At 41.5% G+C, this 24013-nt stretch overlaps 1 protein-coding gene across 5 annotated transcripts in view; it reads left to right on the forward strand.

Annotated features, from left to right (window-relative positions):
• CLASP1 (cytoplasmic linker associated protein 1) overlaps positions 1-24013 on the forward strand; it is a 484411-nt gene that overhangs the window by 194989 nt on the left and 265409 nt on the right. The gene's annotated exons all lie outside the window — the stretch shown is intronic.

Raw genomic sequence — 24013 nt, forward strand, 5'->3', positions numbered from 1 at the left:
CTCCCAGGTGGAAGTGTGTGTTTGTGAGAGAGAGAGAGTGTGTGTGTGTGAATGAGAGTGTGTGGCAGGGTGTCGCTTCTCCCCCCCCTTCCCTCCCTGGTTCCTTGCCTGCCTGCCTGCGCGCGAGTGAAGGGGAGTGATGTCAGTCGTGCTCAGCATGTCATCTGTTGTGTCTGAAGTGGTGGGGGAAGGAGTCCACCTTGTTTACCTTCCGCCGCTGCATTTTGTTCGCTGTCGCCATCGTCGTCCTCTGAGGCGCAGATGAAGGCTGTGGAAGTCCTCTCGCGCCGTCGATGTGTAAACGCGAGGGCGGGGCGGGCGCCAATGGTGTTTGCAGGGGGTTGAATAGCGGCATTCGCGGCGGCATTTGTAGTGTGTGTTATGTTCAGCCGCCCTCGACGTGTTGACGCGAGGGCGGGGTGGGGCGGCGATGGTGTTTGGACGTCATGGGGACGTCACGACGTTCGGATGCGAGGGCGGGCGGACACTTGTGGGGACACATTCCGATCTATGCCGCCTCACATTCCGGAAGTGCAGCTTCACTTAGAACGTTCACCTTGCGAATTATGTGCGGAAGAGGCGTGGCTGGGGGGCGTGACTGGGGGGCGGGTGAGTGACAGTGAGGGGTGAGGGGCAGGGAGTGGTGACAGTGAGGGGTGAGGGGCAGGGAGTGGTGGAGTGACAGTGAGTGGTGCTAAGAATTACTGAGTGAGAATTATTTATATAGGTAATAGATAAGTGCTAGCTTACTTGAGAGAAGATGATTTTTTTTAACTTTTAATTTACCATTTGGATAACCGTATTAATCAAATGGTTTCTTCAGTCCAGTCTAAGTGAGCTAAACAGTGGTGAATATTGAGAACATGAGTCATATAGTACAAAACCAACATAATAGCAATAATACAGAGGAAGGGGAAGTTTTCTTACTTGCTAGCAACTTGTATTTATGCTTATGTTTATTAAAATTTTCTGTTCCGCCTTATTTGAGACACAAGTCAAGGCGGTTCACAGATAAATAAAACTCAGTATGAAAGGAATTCCGTAAGGAAAAAGAACAGATATCAGTCGTTCAGGTAGTAGGTACACATTCATACAATAGTCCTCCAATGCATCATCTCTCTCTCTGTTTCCGTAGTATTCTGGTACTCTTTTGTTAGAAGGATACAGCTTTGCTTGCTGGTTTGACAAAAGCAAGAATGAGTTTCCATGATGCTTAGCCCCTGTATTCCTTTTGCTGTTCCTGCTCTCTCAATCCAAATGCTTTCCAGGCAGTAGTAGAGACATAAGAATACCAAGAAAAGATAAAGAAAGAAGCTAGAATATTGACCTGCCCTCTTCTGTGACAAAGGTGTTTAATGGTCTTATCTGGCTGTGAGCCAAACAGATGTTTGTTTTCAAAGGGTCACCCTATCAAGTGGCACAAATTTGTGGGCGCATAGCCTGGGTGTACTGGACATGGTGTTCTGCAGCATCCATTTTTCTGCATGCGGGATTGGATTGTGCAGTGTATGTTGGCATGTGCCATTCTTTCAAACTCCAGGGGTGTGGCTGCGGTGTTGAATCTTTTGGCGTGTTTTCAGTGGAGGATCTCACATGGGAGTTGTCGCATCTTCTTTGTGTCTTCTGGAGGAACCAACCCACCCTACTCTTTGGTCTGCGTGACAGACTTACAGATCTGAATATGTATACTCTGGAAGAAAGGTGGGAGAGAGAGGATATGATAGAGATGTTTAAATACCTCCATGGCATTAATGTACAGGAGGTAAGCCTTTTTCAATGAAAGAAAACTCTGGTATGAGAGGGCATAGGATGAAGTTAAGAGGGTATAGACTCAGGAGTAATCTAAGAAAATACTTTTTCACAGAAAGGGTGGTGGTTGTGTGGAATAGTCTTCTGATGGAAATAAGGACTGTGAGTTTAAGAAAGTATGGGACAGGCATGTGGGATCTCTTCAGGAAAGGAGGAGATAGTGGTTACTGAGGATGAGCAGACTGGATGGGCCATTTGGCCCTTATCTGCTGTCGTGTTTCTAAATATACTTGTCTTGGGGGAAGCGACAAGTGGTTTAGCTTCTCCATGCTATTGCTTTAGCTGAGGTTACTATAGAATTGTAGACCGTATCTGTAGGAACTTGTTTGCCAGGATTATCGTACCATGGGAGGCATCAGCCCATGCCTGTCTTTCTGCTAGCAGCTGCTGAGTCTGTTTTACAGTTATTCTGGATATATATGTGGAGGACTCTGGAGCCTGTGATATGGTTATGTTAAACTAATCTGTGAGTCCATACTGCTGACAACCTTATGATACTGTTTTGATAAGTTTTGAATTGTAGTATTTTAAAATTGATAATAAACATGCATTATGGAACATGTGGCCTGAGTTTCTTTGGGTAGAATCGGGGACTAAAAATCCCACACTGATTTGGGGAGTAAGTTCAAAACCAGGATTGGACAAAAAGTTTTCCTTCTGGAACTAGGTACCTTGGCATCTTCATTAGAGAGCAGTGGTGTAGCCAGACAGCCAGTTTCGGGTGGGCCTGAGCCTAAAGTGGGTGGGCATAATATTTTCTCTGCTCCGCCTTACCCCCCACATCAAAATACAAATACTTTAGCTAATGAGGATCCCCATGCTCTGTCAGCTGAAGACTTTCTCTGAAGGTGGCCAGAACTCCCTTTTACCAAGCTTGGCAGGCAGCAGCAATGTCACGAAGCCACTAATGCCGCCACCCCATGAGCCACTGACAACCCCATACGTGGTTGTCAGTGGCATATGGATGCTGTCGCTGACTGCAGAGCTTGGTAGAAGAGAGTTCTGGCCGTGTTTGGAGGAGGTCCTCAGCTGGGGATCCCCAGCAGTTATAAAGCAAGGGTCAGGACCAGTGTTAGACATGCTAGGGCCCAGCTCAGAATATAAAAAATAAAGGAGGGCCCCCATCCCCTATCCCCTCTTCTCCATGCCTCCCCTCCAATTTCCCCACCTGCCATTACCGTCACATCGACAGACACTCACCAAATATAGAACAAGGAATCATAAATTAGAAATAAAAATATTTAGACACAAAACAGAAATGCATTTCCATTTCTACTGAACACAATACAAAGACATTTGCTATAGACATTTCCCAAAGCTAACATTTTCCATTTAAAATATTAAAAATAAAGTGCTTTTTTTCTACCTTTGTGGTCTGGACATTCTATTTTTCCATCATGTTGGTTCCAGTTTTCCATTTTTGCTTTCCTGTCTGTTGTCTGCTAGTTCTCTTTCCTGTCTGTTGTCCATTTGTTTGTTTTTTTTTCTCCTCTCTCTTGTCTATTACTTCACTACACCTGCCTCTGATATATTGATGGTTGCTTTTTAGCTCTTTCCTCTCTTTTTGTTTTTTCTTCTCTGCCTGTCAGCTCAAATCTCACCCTCTTTCTCACTCTTCTCCTCCTTTTTACTTTTCAGCTACCTATCAAATTTACATCTTCTTCTCTCACCCACTAGCTGTCCCATTCCACATCTCGCTCCTTCCTCAGCCCTCCATTACCATATTTTTATACTCCGTAAAGACTATCCTCTCATTCATTTCCTTGCTACCCCCCTCCTGGCCTGTCCCACATGGTTCCACCATTCCCAGCGTCATCCTCCATCCAACCTTCTATCCCAGCATCTGCTCCCTATTTCTTCTCTCCTCATCCTAATACCTTCTGCTCTCTCCCCCATGGTCCAGTATTTCTCCCTCCCTTCTTTCACTCTCATTGTGTGGCATCTCTCCATCACTCCCTTCTGCTCCTGGACCCAACAGCTCCCTCTTTCTCCCCTCTCCACCTTGTGTACATCCTCTTCCCCCCCCCCCCCCTCCAGTCCAACATCCTTCCCTCTCCCATTGTCCACCACCTCTCTCTCGCCCTCCTTTGTATCCCGGGTCCAACATCTCTCCCTTCCTCCCCTCCATCATCCTGCCCAATATTTCTCCCTCTCTCCTCCATGCTCTATTCCCCCGGTCCAACATCCTTCTCTCTCTCCCTCCCTCCTTTGTATCCCGGGTCCAACATCTCTCCCTTCCTCCCCTCCACCATCATGTCCAATATTTCTCCCTCTCTCCTCCATGCTCCATCTCTCCCTCCCCCCACCCCTATGTCAGACATTTCTCCCTCTCTTGCCCCTCCCCCTTCATGCAGTATCTCTCCCTCCCTTTCTTGCCCCTCTCCAACCCTTTGCTGCATCTCTCCCTTTCTCTCCTCCTCCCCAAAGCCAACAATTCTCCCCCTCTCACCCCCCCCCCCCCCGTGCATCATCTCTCCTTTGTTCCTTCCCTCACCTCACCTTACAACTCTTCCTCTCTCTTCAACAGGTCCCCAGCAACGTCAGTTATTCCCACATGCTGCCTGCTGCTAATCTGGAATGCCTCTCTTCTGTCGCGTTCCACCCAGGCAGAGAAACAGTTGCAACAGACAGAGGAGGGCAAAACGTGGCAGAGGGGAGGCTTCCAGGTTAGTGGCAGGCAGCCTATAGGAATCGCTGCTGCTGCTCGGAACTCATTGAAGAGAGTGACTTAGGACTGTGGAAGCCCAGCCTGTTCCCTCCACACTGGCGCTGTCAAGGTACACTTGCTACTGGGTGGGCCTGATCCCAAACTGGGTGGGCTTGGGCCCACCTGTCGCTATGTGCCCCTGTCAGAGAGTTTACTAATATAGTTACATAGTAGATGATGGCAGAAAAAGCCATCCATCTGCCCAACATATGCATACTTAGTGTTGAGCTGTCCTTGCCATTTTCAGGGCACAGACCATAGAAGTTTGCCTGGCACTGGCTTAACTTTCAACTACTGGAGTTGCTGTTGAAGCCCACTGCAGCCCAACTAGATCTGTATAACCATAGTTGGGCACAGACGATAGAAATATGCCCATCACTAGGCTTAATTCTCGACTTGATTTCATTCTCTTTCCATTTAGGAATCCTTTGCGCTTAACCCACACATTCTTGAGTTCCATTACCATTTTCACCTCCACCACCTCCCGTGGGAGGGATTCCAGGCATCCATCACCCTCTCCATGAAAAAGTACTTCCTAACATTGCTTCTAAGTTGACTCTCCTGTAACCGCAATTCATGACCTCTAGTTCTTCTGCTAGAGGACATGAAAGGTTTTTTTTTTTTAATTTATATTTTGCTCACACCTTTTTCAGTAGTAGCTCAAGGTGAGTTACATTCAGGTACTCTGGATATTTCTCTGTCCCAGGAGAGCTCACAATCTAAGTTTGTACCTGAGGCAATGGAGGGTTAAGTGACTTGGCCAAGATCACAAGGAGCAGCAGTGGGATTTGAACCGGCCACCTCTGTTTGTTTGCATATTAATATCTTTCAAATATGTAAACATCTGTATCATATCACCCCCTGTCCCTTCTTTCCTCTAGGGCAAGGGTTCTCAACCCAGTCCTCAGGGCACACCTAGCCAGTCAGGTTTTCAGGATATCCACGATAAAAATGCTTGAGAGAAATTTTGTATTAAATGGAGGTAGGGCATGCGGATCTATCTCATGCATATACATTGTGGGTATCCTGGAAACTTGACTGGCTAGGTGTGTCCCGAGGACTGGGTTGATAATCCCTGCTCTAGGGTACACATATTCAGATCCTCAAGTCTCTCCTGGTACTTCTTTTGGCGCAAACCCCGTATCATTTTTGTCGCTCGTCTCTGAATTGCTTCAAGTCTTTTTCATGCCCTTAGCCAGATACGGCCTCCAAAACTGAATATAATACTCCAAAGTGACCTCACTAATGACTTGTACAAGGGGCATCAACACTTCTTCTGCTGGTTAGACCTCTCTCAATGCATCTAGCCTCCTTCTGGCTACAGCTACTTCCTTATCACATTGAATGGCTTCTAGTGATTTCTGGTACACCCACAGGAGTTTCTTACACAAGGGGCCCAGGTGGGCTTTATTGCTGTCTCTTCAAAGGAAAAGCCTTAAGAACCATTTGTGTGTGTGTGTGTGTGTGTTTGTAGTAACGCATATGGGTAATCATTGGGGATTCAAGTTGTGATTAGGGGTTTGGGGTGGTTTGCCACAAGCAGGTTTTTCTTTTGTGTGTGGGCTACAGCTGCAGCTATCTCTTAATTAGCAAAATTGCCCTGAAATAAAAATGTATAAAAACAAAACAAAATGGGAAAAAAAACAGCAAATGACAGAGGAAACTAAACAAAATGACATTTTTTTTGCCTCCACACCCCTAACTCTTGGTTTCTGCTCTGATTTACTGTTTGTGTATGCATCTGACTATGCATATACTGATAACTATGTTCTGCATAGACTAACAATCTGATATAGCCTCAGCAACATGTACCTTTGCTTTATAGGAAACTAGTAAAAAAGCCCCGTTTCTGATGCAAATGAAACGGGGGCTAGCAAGGATTTCTTCAGAGTGTGCATGTGGGAGTGTCCCTGCCCTCTGCCCTCTCTCCCTCCCCCTCCCCCCTCGGAGTCCAGCCCTTCAGTGTTAAGTTTCCTGCTGTGCTGTATTTGTGTTACAGAGAGAGTGAGGACATCTCTCTCTCCTCCCCCCTCTGAGTCCTTCACTGTTACAGAGAGAGGGATTTCATGCTGTGCTGTTTTCCTTCACTCATGGGGAAACCGGATATCTCTGGCGCTTCACACTTCCGGCTGGAGGCTTCATAGAACGTTGGGGTTGCCTTATATATATATATATATATATATATATATATATATATATATAGATGTGCTTAAATTGTCAAGGGATGGGAGGCAGTGTCTAACTGTGGATTGATAACTGGTTAAAAGATAAGAAACAAAAGGAAAGAGGTAAATGTTGGCATGCCACAGGTATCTGTGCTGTGACCTATTGAAGAACAATTATAGAAACATTGAAAAAGTAATTTAAGAATAATTTTGGAATTTGCCAGGTACTTGTAAACTGGATTGACAACTGTTGGAAGCAGGATACATGGCTAGATGAACCATCATTTTGACCCAGTATGAACTATTCTTATGTTCTTAAGTCTTGATTGCATAAGAAAACATTTTTTTCGACAGCAAAATCCTTTTGCATCTCTTGCTTCCCATGTCATTAAAAGATGCACCTGGTTACGCCAGTGCCAATATTCAGGGGGTTTATCCAACGTCCAGTATTGCAAAATGCATTTTTTTGCCACAAACCACAGCTTGCGACATAGCAATATCTCATCTGCCGTAAGGCCTCGGAATACCCCTGGGCAATCTAATAGTAATTGCAGGGAGGTGCCCACTATTTTACGTGATGTGATTGAGTTCATAAAGGCCACTATCTTTCTCCAAAAAGACTGTACCTTTGTACTGTTCAGAATTAAGGGGTCCCCAAGAAGGCTTAAATGACCTTAATCTGACTCCATCTCTAAATAGCCCTAGAACTGGGGCAATCAGGGGGGGTTGTGAAGTTCTAAGAGGAGTTGCCACTGAGAGAGACGTTAGACCTAAGAGACCCGCATTAGTCCGCCTCTCAGCACTGGCAAGGAACAGATACCAGCCTTATGACAAACTGGATTTAGGTTACAAGTTATATAATGCAGCGAGTGATAGCCTGATACAGCAGAAGCATTTATACTTACAGCCTTTCATCATTAAGTTAAGCCCACAAATCATCATTTCGAATAAGGATTTTATTTGCACATCAGACTTTAATCAGGTACATTCAGCAGACAGATTCTGGATACAACCGGACAGAGCTTCGCCGTCTGACGGAAGCGTTGGGGAAAATTCCAAAGCTATGGCAATTTGTCCCCTCTTTTATACACAAACCTCTCCATAGAAGTCAATGGTGAGATACCTAGCTCTCAATTTCTGAGATGATACTTTCCCACGCAGTCTTATCAGCATGTTTTGGGAAGCGTTGAGATAACAGTTCCACATCTGTCTGTGTCGCAATACTTTTCACACCATCTTAAGAACTCTGTATAACCTCTGTAGCCTTCTATACAAAACTAATAGACTCCATTTTGTTCATCTGATTTAAAGTGACAGTTGTACCAGTTTGTGTCAGGACTCATTGTTCAGACCTGCTTTTTGCAGATTCTCAAATATTAAATCACTTTCTTGTTGTTTGGCCTAATCAGTACTTTTTCAGTTGTTTTAGCTATTTAAGGTATGTAAATTGACCCACCACTATTCCAGTGGATGGATCCCAAGCGGGGACACATATTAACTTACAGGAAAAGCAAGTCCTTGCTCAGCCAGTCATAGATTTTTAAACCTAGCTGGTATTTTTACAGCCTGAGTCCTAAAATCTGGCCTTCCACCCTTCCGGTGGATCCAGTGAGGGTCTCTTGCTGTAGTATAATTATACATTCCCCACTTGTCACCCCCTCTGGAGAGGGGTGACACAAAACTCGTCAAGCGTGTCATCATCTATTCCAGAAGGTGGCAAGCTATTAAACGAGAGGGGGAGTTTTGCTCTTATGGGTTGCTAGCAGATATTATGCCAGACAGAAAACTTCATTTTTAGGTGGTATATTTCTGGGCATATGGAATTCCCTTTATATTACCCAACCCCTTGGGCCTTAATCTTGATGTTACCCCTCTTGAGGCGTACTCAAACCTGTAGTGAGAGAGGTTTTATGAATGGGACAAAACCATGAGTTCATCTATACGGGTAATAGCAATTTCAGGTGGATCATACTAATAAATACTTTCAGGTCTTGTTATGACTTAGTACATGGGGAGATAATCTAATGTATCTATCTCAGTGGTTTCGATTAAGCATTGTTATGGGCTCAACAAATATATGGCTAGTATTCAGATTGTAGGCTGTTTAAGGTTTGTAGGTATTCAGAATCCTTAAATAGGTCGGGATTCCTGGACCTTACTAGTACTCATCATTGGCATCCAACCATGAGCACTAATAAGTGGATAGTAAGCATGAGGTTGCCTCATACAGCAAAAAGAGTCAATCCTAGAAAAATTCATATCACCAGAGGTCATGCATGGATCTTGACATATGCATAATGACCTGGAAGTATGGGAAGCAATTTATATATCCATTACCCCACTTGGAGCTTAGTCAAACCTACAGAAAGACATGCAACGTAAGTAAGCCTACACCAGAGTTAAACAATTGCATAGCTGGTTGATATTAACAGAGTTTACATCTACATTATGATATCTTAGCCCGTACTAGGGTTTGATGTTACCCTTGTATCTGAGCAAGATCAACTTCAATTTTAAATTACCTAAACAGAAATAACAGGGAAACTCTTAGAAAAACAATTAGAACAATAAAGGAAATAATAGGAAAATAAAATAAAACCTTTTCAATATCTAGATAGGATTACTGCTAAACTGAAAATAGAACAAAATATGAATTTATAATGTCCATAAATAGCAACAGTAATTCTCAAATTAAGTATCAGTTCTAAATTCTCTTTCATCGATCATGGTTGAGGCGGTGGAAGCGCTGAAGAATCTGGACGGAGATCTGGAAGATCTAACAGGGCTGGGTTTTCAGGCTGGCCTGTTGAAGGAAGTGGTTGGTCTTGAGATGGTTAGGCTGGTAACATCTGGTTCTGCGGCTGAGTAAACACGTATATCTTAATAACAATGGTAAAGTATATGGAACAAAAGAGAAGATTACAAAAAACAATTAAAATTTAGAGATGATGGTAAATGTTCAATTATTGATATATGGAGGGCAATGCGTCGCAATCTATCGCCAATAGATATGGAATCTTCACCTACGATGACTACCATTCACCAAGGGTTGAGCCCTCAGCTGCAGGAGGCCAGCAGGACTTACGAGCTAGATGATTCAGAAGGAAGGGTAGAGGCCAAATTTTCTTGCAACTCCAGTAAGTGCTGTCTCTTTTGCTCATGGACCAATTGATGCATCTGTTGAAACTCACGCTGAATAATGTCTCGTTTCTCACACCAGGTAATGTTGGTGTCTGTGCATCTGTCTTTTAATGTAGCGATTCTTTGCTGCAACATAGCCTTCAGATCAGATACATTATCGGGTATCTCTTGTTTGCTGGCAGTCGTCTCCTTGGTAAGGGACGTCATCTGGGGAAAGGCAAAACGTAAACAGACCAGTAGTGCAATTTATGTGGTTAAATTATTGAAAGAAGTCAGAATACTAGGAGGCGGGTTGTGGGTATAAATGGGGGCCATGAAAGAGGCTTGATAAAAAAACAAAGCATCGAAAATGAAAAATTATAAAAATCCAAAAAAAAAAATGAAATATATAAAAATAAAACAAAATATTATACATCTGAATTGCAGCAAGGCATATTCAGATGGCAATGCAAGAAGAAGGTTTCTTGAAAAAGGCAAATGGAAGGAAAAAAAACATTAAAAAGTGCAGCCACTTGATTGACCTTCACATAGAGTTTAAGTAACCCTTTTCAATCAGTCAAAGAAGCAGGGAGAAGCATATCGCTTTAAGATAAAGCCACCACATGGTAAGAGTTAGTTGAAGCAAGGTGTTAGTTAAATACACAAAGCATAAATTCCAGGACCGCTGCACACAAATAATGTACACTAGTTCTTTTCACAATCACTCAGTGAAAGACAGAGAGCTAAAAAGAGTAATAGTTGCTGTTTTGAATAGAAAGGAATCAGAAAGTGGAGTGTATAATTTACCCAATTTATGTCTGAAAGCTTCACCAATTCTCAGTCCAAGAATATTACAGAATCTATGATCAGCGCAAAATGCTCCCCTAAATGGCCAGTTCAAGGGAATATTTTTCGCATTTATTCCATAGAATGGATAATGGCTATTAAATATTTCTTCTGTCTTAGACAAGGAAATAATGAAAGGCTCTCAGATATCACACATATCATAGAGAGATTTCAAAAATGAAAGCTTTATATTCATGAAAAAACTAAGGAAGTGAATGTCACATCAATTTAAACAGCGTAACAGTTAAAGCAGAAAACATTTTGACAATGAGCAATACACAGTTTTTATTTAAAAGGGATCCCGTATAAAGTAAAATGGCATAAATAAGTCAGTTCAGGCATAAAAAAAACATAAAATGAATCTCTTCTGGGGATCGCTTATCCCTGCAGTTGATAAGAACTCCCCAGGGAAGGTATGCTGAGAAGCAAATAAATAACTTGCTGACTTAGTTAGGTCATTTGTATGGTACCATAAATATACACTTGCAATTAAACTAGGAGACATATAAAATAAAAACATGTTACCTGTAATAGAAACAGAAACATCACACCAATATATATACAGAGAAATGGTTTCTGGATACTAAATGAGGAGCTGAGTATAATGTAGAGGGCAACAAAATCAAATCGGGTAACGTCTAGTCATTATGGGGCGGTTAATATTGATCTCTAGGTCTGTGGTCTGTGGTCAATGCGGACTACGTTGGTCCGGGTTCCACAAAGGGAAGGATTGGCGTTCTGGAGGATTTTGGCGGGCTTGACGGTTTTGACGGCGGATTTGATTCATAAGGGTATTTTGTGGTGGTAGTGGACATTCCCTTGCATAATGACCGTATTGCTGACAACGATAACACAGAACATTTATATAACGATCTGGACTAGGCCGGGAACGATAGCCTCTGGGTTGTCTATTAGTGATGGGTGGGCCTTTTTCAGGGTAATCATTCCTGCAGTCTTGGCGATGTGGGTTATCTAGCGAGGGGAGGTCACTTGGTCGCCTGCGGTCTCTTTGTGGCGATGGGGAATCTGAAGGAGGTTGACGGTATTGACTATGAGGAGAGTGCCGGCATGGACATTCCGTGGCGTAATGTTCTAATTGGAAACAACAGTTGCACTGTACTTCAGCTCGGTGGCTGGGAGTAGGCTGAGAGCGATAGTCCCGGCACCGATGGTTAGTACTAGGACCATTGAATTTATGTGGAATGGGTGAATGGGCTCTTGCAGGGGGCCGTCTACTAGGCTTCGAATTAAGACTGGCCTCACCAGGTATCAATAACGATGTCAGATCGACAGTGTCTGGGATCACATAATCAGTGATAGTCGATACCCATCTACTGAGAATCTGATAGTGGAGATGACGGGTGGAATCGGGTGTGTATGTGTAAATAAAGTTTAATAACCTTTGCAGAGTTTTGGTCTTAAAGGTGCCCTTACGGGGCCACGAGAGTCCAGGCTGAAACTTATTCCAGGAATGCCATATTTGGCAAAACTGTATAAGATGTATGTGGTCTCCTGGGAAGTGATTTATCACTCTCTCAAGAGGCAGCATAATGAATTGGGTACCAGAACTCTGGTATGGTAGAACACCGATATCTGGGTTGTGTCAAATTGTATTAGCAAATCTAGTCTTATAAAACACCTATATCACTACAATCTGTTACTATTATCTCCAAAAAAAATTCGAATATACAATGGCAAGCTTCATAGCAGCACATGCAATAAATGAAAATATACTCACGTGCAATGTAATCTCCAGGGCAGAAAATTAATAGAGAAAGAGGACAATTGGCGGGATCACTACGCCCGTCCGAAATCTCAGTGGCATACCGCAAAATAGAAAGGTTTTGTTTCGGACGGAAAGTCCTTACCAGGGTTCTGAATAGATGTCAGATCACCAGTATTACTATAGGCATGGTGAGCATACACAACAAAAGGGCTAGGCACTTCATGTTGGTAGTTTCCATAGTTAAATGTAAGATCTGGACTGTACCAAAGGCAATTGGCGGTTAATGAAAATGAGTAATAAAAGTAATCCTAGGGTCTTAACCAGAGGTAGTGAACAACATCACCCAATATGTATAATGTGTAATAAGCAAGTGGTCTACAAATAAGCTTCAGACCTGCAATTACCTATAGAGGAAAAAAAAAGAACTAAATTAGTAATATATATATTAACCAGATCTAGAACCCGGTACAAGGTCAGTGGTTCAAAAGGCAGCTTCAGAGACAGTAAGGAGACCTAGAAATGATAATGTCAGTTTACAAAAACATGCAAAAACTCCAACATAGGGACCCAAAATAAAAATTACTAATTAGCGGAAAGCTCAACGCTTTGACCGCAAGTGACATTAGGAGAAAGCAAGACAAAAACTGTAAACAGAAATATGCCTAGAGAGACAGTACAAAAGTAAATAAATACGTAGTGTCAGCTATTATATATTTATACTACTCTATCCCAAATTAATAAATATTACTCCCCAGAGTGTGCTTCTAAAGGCGTAAAGAAACCCGGTTTCCCAGCCTACCAGGAACTATCCCGTATACATGGCAGAGCCCCCAAAAAGGGACATTGCAAACACTCCCAAAAAGGACTCAAGAAACCAGCGAATAAGGTGTCATGAGTCGAAGAGCAGCGGTCCAATGAGTTTCCGCTGATTAGAGAACTTCTCGTGTACGATTGAACTTCTCGTGTGCGACTAATCACCCCAAAGGACCTGTAGTTTGAGAACTTCTCGTGTACAACAACCCACTCAGAAATTTGTGGTTAGGGAACATCGCGTATACAACTAACCATGCTAAAAATTTGAAAAGTTAGGGAACATCCCGTATACGACTAACTATCCAATAATATTGAATGCCCAAGTCAACCTGTATACAATCGCAACGAAAGTCGTTAGACGTCTCTTTATTAACCCCGCGGTCATCTATACAAGTAACTCCTGGGTGGGCAATAATGCCAAATCCGCAGGCCACTCCGAAAATGGAATGGAAGTCTGCTCCTACTAATTTGAGATACCGTCATCCCTCGATGGATGTGAGTCCCAGACATCGGTATCAAAGTTATAGCATGACACTAGTAGAAGGAAATTAAATAAATAAAAAATTAAGAAATAAAGAGAAAAAGGAAAAAGGAAATAAGAAATATGGCGTGTTCCTAGAAAAAACCTCAGAAATCTAATCCAGTGAAAGGAAAAACAAAAGGCAAGAAAGGCATTATAACATGTGTAGTGTGGAGCTATACCCCTAGAATAAATGGAATAAAGTTAAATACATATTAATTGCTTTTGGTTGGAAGTAGCATCTAAACATGAAAATATAAGAGAAGCATATATTATAATAAATTGTGAAACAGGACACAGTGGTGTAAATATGACAAGTTAAATACCCATAAATATGACAAATTAATACTCATACATTCAGAAAAGGAACATAGTAAATAAAATAAACCCGAATGCGATGGCAGGAAGCTTTTGTGTCTAAACAGGTAAAAGGGGAAAAAGAACAAATTAAAACATTTGATTCTTACAAGAACTTCCAATGATACGGCATAGAACATACATACTAGTCAGTGACTGAAATGATATGTCTAAATGATGACAAACAGAACAGCTGCAGCATTAGAAGGAAAGAGAAGGTGGGTTGGGTTATAAAGAACCTAATTCACAATGCTGTCGAGTAAAAACAGAAAACTTATTATAAAGGCTTACACAATTTAATTCTTTATAGGATCATATTATTTAAAAGTGATTGTCATTCTCAGGACGTGGAAACAACATAACTCATTTTTACAAGTGTTTAAAATAAGTCAGGCTGTATGCAGTCGGAGGACGAAAACCACAATGCAAGCGAGGAAGTGCAGTATTTCCTGTAGATAACGTTATAATATAGCAAACAGTACAAAAGCAATCATGCAAGACAAACAAAGCTGAAAAAAAGTCTGTAGAACAGTTTTGGTATACGTAGCTAGACTGAAAATCTAGAGATGGGGAATCATAAATCTCATTGGCGCTAAGGGAAGGACCCTTGCATAAGTCCACCGTCGAGAATATGTTGGAAAAAAGTTCTACCAGTTTCGAGATGAAACCGGAATTGAAAGATATGAAAAAGATATGAGAGGAGTTAGTTAGATGGATTTAGGAGCAATACAGTTGACAGAGGATAGACAGTGAGAGGTTAAAAAGAATACCTGTGCAAATGACTGTTTAACTTGTACCACTTCAGCATAGAACAGGGAAAAAAAACGAATGGAACAGGGAGGGAAAAAAAAGTCACTTTCTGAGCTTTTAAAAGTGAACTGTAGAGCCTCCTCTGCCAAAGCAGTGCTGGACTGATAAGGCAGCTAAAGTGGGCAAGCTTCCCAGATTCTCGTGTCCTTGAGATAGTGAACTACAGCACTTGTTAGAGAAAACCTTTAAAAGCTACAGAAAGAAAAAATGGCAGTTTCGGAAGCCTAGATAAGGATATTAAAAAAATGTGAGAAAAGGGGTTTAGAACTTACACCTCTTCGAGCGAATTTAAATAGATTTACAAAGGCAGAATCGAAGCCCAAGAGGGAGTATATATGAAATATGACAGTTACTAGTAATGTAATAAGCTTTGATCCGGAAAGAGAATCAAACCTCACACCACATGGGACTAAGAAGGAAAAAGAAAAGTTTTCTAGGAAATCAAAAAATAAAAAAAATGATTTCTGGTTTGCACCAGAAGCCAAAAAGGTGTATGTAAGGTGTTAAGTTACCCCAATTGGTATCGTGCGGGCCACATGCTTATAAATTTTAGGAGTCGGCAAAGCATCAGAGAAGAGGGCAGGGAGGATTGATATGGCAGAAAAAGTGGGAGAAGAACAAAATGTTGTGGAGGAGGGAAATCAGATTGGACTTAAGGGAAAAAGAAATGGCTATAGGGGTGGGGTGAGAGTACAGGACTGAGCAGCTGTGAAAAAGAGCAATCAGTTGAACTACGCTGCAAATAATAAAGACCAGGAAATGGGAGCATAAGATAGAAACTATATATCTGTAAGGAGAAACGGAAATCAAAGGTTCTAATGCTGCACTATGAAAGAGAGCCGAGAAAAGTACAGGAAGAAGGGGGGGCCGTGGGCTGTTAGAGGGAAGGCATTGTTCAGAGAACTAAAAGAACTGAATAGGGTCTTATGGGAAGTGTAGTGCACAAAGATTTGGATACGGCTTGCATTTGTTCAAAGTCATGGGAGGCAGAGAAGTTTAGAGATAAGGGGAAAACAGCAGTTGAACAGCGGTAAGCAGCTACAAAGCGGAGCCCCGTAATTAGTGTTTGCAGCTGAAAAGAGAAGAGAGTTGTAGGAAGTAGGAGGGACAGTCCCGAGGCAATAATAAAAAAAAAATCTCGAGGATAACTGTGTCAGCACAAGCAAAAGTATGTGCCGCACACACAGAGTAAAGGCAATAGCAGATGTAGAAAGGTGGGGGCTGTCAGGTATAGGAACAGAGAAACCAGAAGGATTTTAGAAGGGAGCCATCTGAAAACGTGCTGTTCTCCTAGGGTAAAGAAAATTCCCCCGATCCGGGAGTATACAGAGAAGAACGGAGCAGGATTAGACCCAGGGGATTAATAGGAAGAGGTAGGCAGAGGAAGTTAGGATGAAGGAGAGCAGGGAAAGGGATTGGGGGGGGCGACAGAAGAAGAAAGAACAGAATACATAGTAAGAACAGGGGGACAGGGATTTGAAAAGGAGGGATTAAGACAGAACACAGGGTGGGATTGGAAGTAGAAAATGCGCAATCTCTGAGGATTGTTAAGCGAGACTTGCTAGCATAAAGACCAATCCAAAGATTTTGAACATTGAAATAAACTTACAGCAAACTCCAAATCGCAGTCGCCTGGATTCGTTGTTATGCACCATTCACACAACAAGCACAGTCTTGCGCACATCTCGCAAATCAAAGGGATGGACAGGATAGGAGAAAGAAAAGAGGGTGAGAAAAACAGAACAGAATATAGAAAAACAGAAATGAAAGTTTGAACGCAAATAGAGATCAGCATAGACAAGGGCAGAGAACCAGGTGTGTTAGTTCAGCGCAAGGCATGCAGATAGAAGAGTATGTAAGATAGGTGTCAGAAAAAGTGTGCAAGTAGGGAGAAGGAGAAAAACGATAGGTGCAGTGAGAGGAGGACAGAGAATAAAGAAAGACAGAGATGGGGCATCATAGAACCCTTACAGGCAAAAAAAAGGACAGCAATCAATTGGAAGATAAAACAACAGAATTTTAGTCAAGAGCTAGAATCAATCCCCACTTTGACAAAAATTCTAATGGCGTGTTCAAATCGAACGCTGGGTCACCAATGCTCAGAATTAAGGGAAATATGCCCATCACTAGGCTTAATTCTCGACTTGATTTCATTCTCTTTCCATTTAGGAATCCTTTGCGCTTAACCCACACATTCTTGAGTTCCATTACCATTTTCACCTCCACCACCTCCCGTGGGAGGGATTCCAGGCATCCATCACCCTCTCCATGAAAAAGTACTTCCTAACATTGCTTCTAAGTTGACTCTCCTGTAACCGCAATTCATGACCTCTAGTTCTTCTGCTAGAGGACATGAAAGGTTTTTTTTTTTTAATTTATATTTTGCTCACACCTTTTTCAGTAGTAGCTCAAGGTGAGTTACATTCAGGTACTCTGGATATTTCTCTGTCCCAGGAGAGCTCACAATCTAAGTTTGTACCTGAGGCAATGGAGGGTTAAGTGACTTGGCCAAGATCACAAGGAGCAGCAGTGGGATTTGAACCGGCCACCTCTGTTTGTTTGCATATTAATATCTTTCAAATATGTAAACATCTGTATCATATCACCCCCTGTCCCTTCTTTCCTCTAGGGCAAGGGTTCTCAACCCAGTCCTCAGGGCACACCTAGCCAGTCAGGTTTTCAGGATATCCACGATAAAAATGCTTGAGAGAAATTTTGTATTAAATGGAGGTAGGGCATGCGGATCTATCTCATGCATATACATTGTGGGTATCCTGGAAACTTGACTGGCTAGGTGTGTCCCGAGGACTGGGTTGATAATCCCTGCTCTAGGGTACACATATTCAGATCCTCAAGTCTCTCCTGGTACTTCTTTTGGCGCAAACCCCGTATCATTTTTGTCGCTCGTCTCTGAATTGCTTCAAGTCTTTTTCATGCCCTTAGCCAGATACGGCCTCCAAAACTGAATATAATACTCCAAAGTGACCTCACTAATGACTTGTACAAGGGGCATCAACACTTCTTCTGCTGGTTAGACCTCTCTCAATGCATCTAGCCTCCTTCTGGCTACAGCTACTTCCTTATCACATTGAATGGCTTCTAGTGATTTCTGGTACACCCACAGGAGTTTCTTACACAAGGGGCCCAGGTGGGCTTTATTGCTGTCTCTTCAAAGGAAAAGCCTTAAGAACCATTTGTGTGTGTGTGTGTGTGTGTTTGTAGTAACGCATATGGGTAATCATTGGGGATTCAAGTTGTGATTAGGGGTTTGGGGTGGTTTGCCACAAGCAGGTTTTTCTTTTGTGTGTGGGCTACAGCTGCAGCTATCTCTTAATTAGCAAAATTGCCCTGAAATAAAAATGTATAAAAACAAAACAAAATGGGAAAAAAAACAGCAAATGACAGAGGAAACTAAACAAAATGACATTTTTTTTGCCTCCACACCCCTAACTCTTGGTTTCTGCTCTGATTTACTGTTTGTGTATGCATCTGACTATGCATATACTGATAACTATGTTCTGCATAGACTAACAATCTGATATAGCCTCAGCAACATGTACCTTTGCTTTATAGGAAACTAGTAAAAAAGCCCCGTTTCTGATGCAAATGAAACGGGGGCTAGCAAGGATTTCTTCAGAGTGTGCATGTGGGAGTGTCCCTGCCCTCTGCCCTCTCTCCCTCCCCCTCCCCCCTCGGAGTCCAGCCCTTCAGTGTTAAGTTTCCTGCTGTGCTGTATTTGTGTTACAGAGAGAGTGAGGACATCTCTCTCTCCTCCCCCCTCTGAGTCCTTCACTGTTACAGAGAGAGGGATTTCATGCTGTGCTGTTTTCCTTCACTCATGGGGAAACCGGATATCTCTGGCGCTTCACACTTCCGGCTGGAGGCTTCATAGAACGTTGGGGTTGCCTTATATATATATATATATATATATATATATATATATATATATAGATGTGCTTAAATTGTCAAGGGATGGGAGGCAGTGTCTAACTGTGGATTGATAACTGGTTAAAAGATAAGAAACAAAAGGAAAGAGGTAAATGTTGGCATGCCACAGGTATCTGTGCTGTGACCTATTGAAGAACAATTATAGAAACATTGAAAAAGTAATTTAAGAATAATTTTGGAATTTGCCAGGTACTTGTAAACTGGATTGACAACTGTTGGAAGCAGGATACATGGCTAGATGAACCATCATTTTGACCCAGTATGAACTATTCTTATGTTCTTAAGTCTTGATTGCATAAGAAAACATTTTTTTCGACAGCAAAATCCTTTTGCATCTCTTGCTTCCCATGTCATTAAAAGATGCACCTGGTTACGCCAGTGCCAATATTCAGGGGGTTTATCCAACGTCCAGTATTGCAAAATGCATTTTTTTGCCACAAACCACAGCTTGCGACATAGCAATATCTCATCTGCCGTAAGGCCTCGGAATACCCCTGGGCAATCTAATAGTAATTGCAGGGAGGTGCCCACTATTTTACGTGATGTGATTGAGTTCATAAAGGCCACTATCTTTCTCCAAAAAGACTGTACCTTTGTACTGTTCAGAATTAAGGGGTCCCCAAGAAGGCTTAAATGACCTTAATCTGACTCCATCTCTAAATAGCCCTAGAACTGGGGCAATCAGGGGGGGTTGTGAAGTTCTAAGAGGAGTTGCCACTGAGAGAGACGTTAGACCTAAGAGACCCGCATTAGTCCGCCTCTCAGCACTGGCAAGGAACAGATACCAGCCTTATGACAAACTGGATTTAGGTTACAAGTTATATAATGCAGCGAGTGATAGCCTGATACAGCAGAAGCATTTATACTTACAGCCTTTCATCATTAAGTTAAGCCCACAAATCATCATTTCGAATAAGGATTTTATTTGCACATCAGACTTTAATCAGGTACATTCAGCAGACAGATTCTGGATACAACCGGACAGAGCTTCGCCGTCTGACGGAAGCGTTGGGGAAAATTCCAAAGCTATGGCAATTTGTCCCCTCTTTTATACACAAACCTCTCCATAGAAGTCAATGGTGAGATACCTAGCTCTCAATTTCTGAGATGATACTTTCCCACGCAGTCTTATCAGCATGTTTTGGGAAGCGTTGAGATAACAGTTCCACATCTGTCTGTGTCGCAATACTTTTCACACCATCTTAAGAACTCTGTATAACCTCTGTAGCCTTCTATACAAAACTAATAGACTCCATTTTGTTCATCTGATTTAAAGTGACAGTTGTACCAGTTTGTGTCAGGACTCATTGTTCAGACCTGCTTTTTGCAGATTCTCAAATATTAAATCACTTTCTTGTTGTTTGGCCTAATCAGTACTTTTTCAGTTGTTTTAGCTATTTAAGGTATGTAAATTGACCCACCACTATTCCAGTGGATGGATCCCAAGCGGGGACACATATTAACTTACAGGAAAAGCAAGTCCTTGCTCAGCCAGTCATAGATTTTTAAACCTAGCTGGTATTTTTACAGCCTGAGTCCTAAAATCTGGCCTTCCACCCTTCCGGTGGATCCAGTGAGGGTCTCTTGCTGTAGTATAATTATACAGTACATTCCCAAAATGCATGGTAAAATGAGTTTTCCTCCAGCGTGCATTTCAAACAGGTTGGTGTGTTAATCCCTCCCATTCTAAAGAGCTGGTGCTGTGTAAAGTATGCTCTGTGTGCCACCCGAAATGCACATTACTACTACTACTACTACTATTTAGCATTTCTATAGCGCTACAAAGCATACGCAGCGCTGCACAAACATAGAAGAAAGACAGTCCCTGCTCAAAGAGCTTACAATCTAATAGACAAAAAATAAATTACTACTACTTGATTGCATAAATCTGTACACCCTTTGTCATAGCAAACCCAGATTAGCTCTGTGTGTAAAAATTGCCTTAATACAGCTCATAATAAGTTGTTAATTAATCTCATGAAATACTTCTGGATTAATACTCAAGCTGTTTCTGTTGGATGATGTAAATTTGAAGCAAAGATCTAGATATGACAAATACAGAGTTGCTGAAATAACTCTAGGCTAAAGTTATTCAAAGGTACACGTCGGTGAATGGCTGTAAGAAAAATTGTATGTTTTACTATTCTTTGGGCAGTGTTAAGTCCACCTAAAATGTAGAGTGAAAACAGTTTGGCAGTCCCTCTAAAGTCAGAAGCTATGATCTAAGGAAACTGCCAAGGATGTTTGTTCTTTGGCTCGATTACTTTACAGAACTGCAAAAGTCTCTGGCTGAAATTGGGGAATATGTTAACGGTTCTACAATTTTAAGATTACAAAACATGACCTGTGTGGAAGGTTGCAAGAAGGAAGTGCTGTGTAGCACTTGCAAGGAAACCCTTGGGGGACATCATACATGTGGGAAAAGGTTTTGTAGTCTGATGATAAAATGGAACTTTTTGATCTCATTGCTAAGGGATCTGTGTGATAGGAAGCAATTACAGCACATCACAATGCGAGTACCATCCCTTTAATAAAAGATGGTGGTGGTAGCATTATGTCGTGGGCAAATCCAGAGGGAAAACCTGTGTTCCTCTTCCGTAGAACTGAAATTGGGTTCACTTTTCAGCTGGACAGTGATCCCAAGTACAAAGTAAAATCAATGATGGAGTGGCTAAGTGAGAAAATAAAGAATGTTCTCATGTGGCCCACCGAAAGCCCAAACTTCAAACCTGAATCCAATAGAAAATCTGTGGCAAGACTTAAATTCTGCTCTCCACAGATGTCTGCACTCCACAGATGATACCCAGCCAGTCTGAAAGAGCTGGAAGAATACTGGCAAAGAAGAATGGGCAAAAACTGGTAAACACTTATTTAAATGACTCATGATTGTCACTGCTGCATAAGGAGCTTCCACCAAGTATTGAGTCAAGGAGTGTGAAGTTTTATGTAGGAAAGACTAGTTTTTGAATATTTTTATAATTTTTCTTCACATTGAAACTGTAGTATGTGCTGTGTGTATACCAATAAAACAAATTTCTACTTCAATGAATTTTGAATTCTATTTTTTAGAATGCAGAATATGAAAAATATTCAGAATAGTTACAATGCTTCTTATGCCATCTGTCATCTCCTTTTTTGATTGTTTATCAGGGTATACATTCTGTGTTCTATTGATCACGTAGTTGTACTATGTGACATGTCTTGATTTTGATATAGTACACATCAGTTTCCTGATTTTTCAGTTTTCGCGCCATTGGTGACAGAGACGCTGTTCAGGCTAATTGGTTTCTCCACTGTTTTCAGTGATATATCCGGAATCTTTTTGGTTAGCGTACATAAGCCTTGAGTACTTCTTATTAGGACCCCTAAAGAAGGCAATTATTTTGCCGAAACACTGCAGTGTTGGGTCATCTTTATTTAGAAGTACCTATGTACACTACATTTGTGCACTTTTTGGAATATTATATATACAAATTTGATATTGAAGACTTTTTAATAAATTGAGCCATTGTATGACATCCTGACTTGTGGTGTTTGGCTCCTTCTGTTCTTTTTCCTTACTCCTTTTTTCTCGTGTCTATGTTCAGTAAATTGAAACCTATGATTTTTTTCTGAAGTTCTGGTGATGGTTATGCAAAGTTTAGTCCTTTCCCATTTGGACTATTGCAATGCTTTGTATCTTGGTCACCTACAGTTGAGGTTGAGAGCCTTGCAAGTAGTCCAGAACTCTGGCTCTTGTATTATCACTGGTCTTCCTAGACATTTTCATATTACACCACAATTGCATGATTTTACATTGGCTGTCAGTTGCATATCATATGAGTTTCAAATTTTTCATGCTTATTCAGCCGACACTTCAACGTGATGTTCCAATGTTAAAAATTTATTGTCCATGTTCACTTAGGTGTGAAGGGTCATTTCAGTTTTCTGCCTCATCAATAAAAATACATTTTATGGAATTCAGAGAGGCTACATATTCCATTGCAGGACCTATAGAATAGAATAAACTGCCTATGACATTGAGACAGATTAAAGATATTGCAAGAAGCTAAAAACTTAAGGGCTAACTCCTGCGGACAGCGCTAAACCCGGATATTCAATGCTGGGCTGTTTCCGGTGACCGGCATTGAATATCCGGTTTATTTTTGGCTGGTTTGAAGATAACCGGCAAAGTTGATATTCAGGCTTAGCTGCTTCAAACTGGCCAAAGATATCCCATGTATTTACACACCCAAATATAGCCACTAAAGTGGGGCTGAAAATCGGTGGATAGTTGCTAACCAGCGATATTCAGTGGGAGATAGCTGGCTGTCCTCCACTGAATATTGCCAGATAGCCAGTTATAAGGCATTTAACTAGCCAGGTGCCAATTCTGGCCAATTAAATGCTTTTGAATATCGGGTGGGGGGGTTACTTTTTAGTCAAGCATATGGAAGGTAGTGATAATTTTATAAAAGCTTTGTGGGATATGTATTGTCTGTTGTAATATAATTTTAAAGAGTAATGTTTTTTATTCTTTTTGAAATGTTTGTTTTGATTTGTATTTGTGTATTTTTTATGTTTTATATTGCATAGTTTTTTGTGTATATGATTTGTGATCTGCTAGTTTTTAGGTGGAATAGAAATAGCAAACACATTCCACCCATCCATCCTTCCATACAAGGCTACTGAAGAACTGCAGAATGAGTTTACCAGACTGAGAAACTGGAAATCTACCATAAATGGCAAATTAAATTTAGGTGGGTGTTTACTAACAGCATGCTCTAATGCCATTAGTGCACATTGGTGCTCATTTTCAAAGCACATAACTTTGTTAGTCTATATGCTTTGAGAATGAGCCTCATTATTTACTTTAGGGTCTTTTATATGAAATGGGCCTTGTGGTAGATAATGTGCAATAACTGCATTAAATCATGCTGTTAATAAATGATGATGTTAATGGGGAAACAAGTGCAAAATAATATTTTTAGGGAAAATGAGCCAAGCTATAGATGCATAATGCTGGGTTCCAAGTTAGGGGTCATAACTTGAAAAGATCTAGGAATCAGTGTGGCCATTAACATTGAAATCCTCAGTTCATTTTGTGGTAGTGAGCTAGAAAGTAAAGAAAATGGTAGGAATTATTCAGAAACAAATGGACAATTAAACAGAATATTCTAGTGCCTCTATAGATGTGATGTGATGTCATCCCT

The sequence above is a fragment of the Microcaecilia unicolor genome, chromosome 7 (genome assembly GCF_901765095.1).
Source record: "Microcaecilia unicolor chromosome 7, aMicUni1.1, whole genome shotgun sequence".
In the NCBI taxonomy this organism is placed as follows: domain Eukaryota; kingdom Metazoa; phylum Chordata; class Amphibia; order Gymnophiona; family Siphonopidae; genus Microcaecilia; species Microcaecilia unicolor.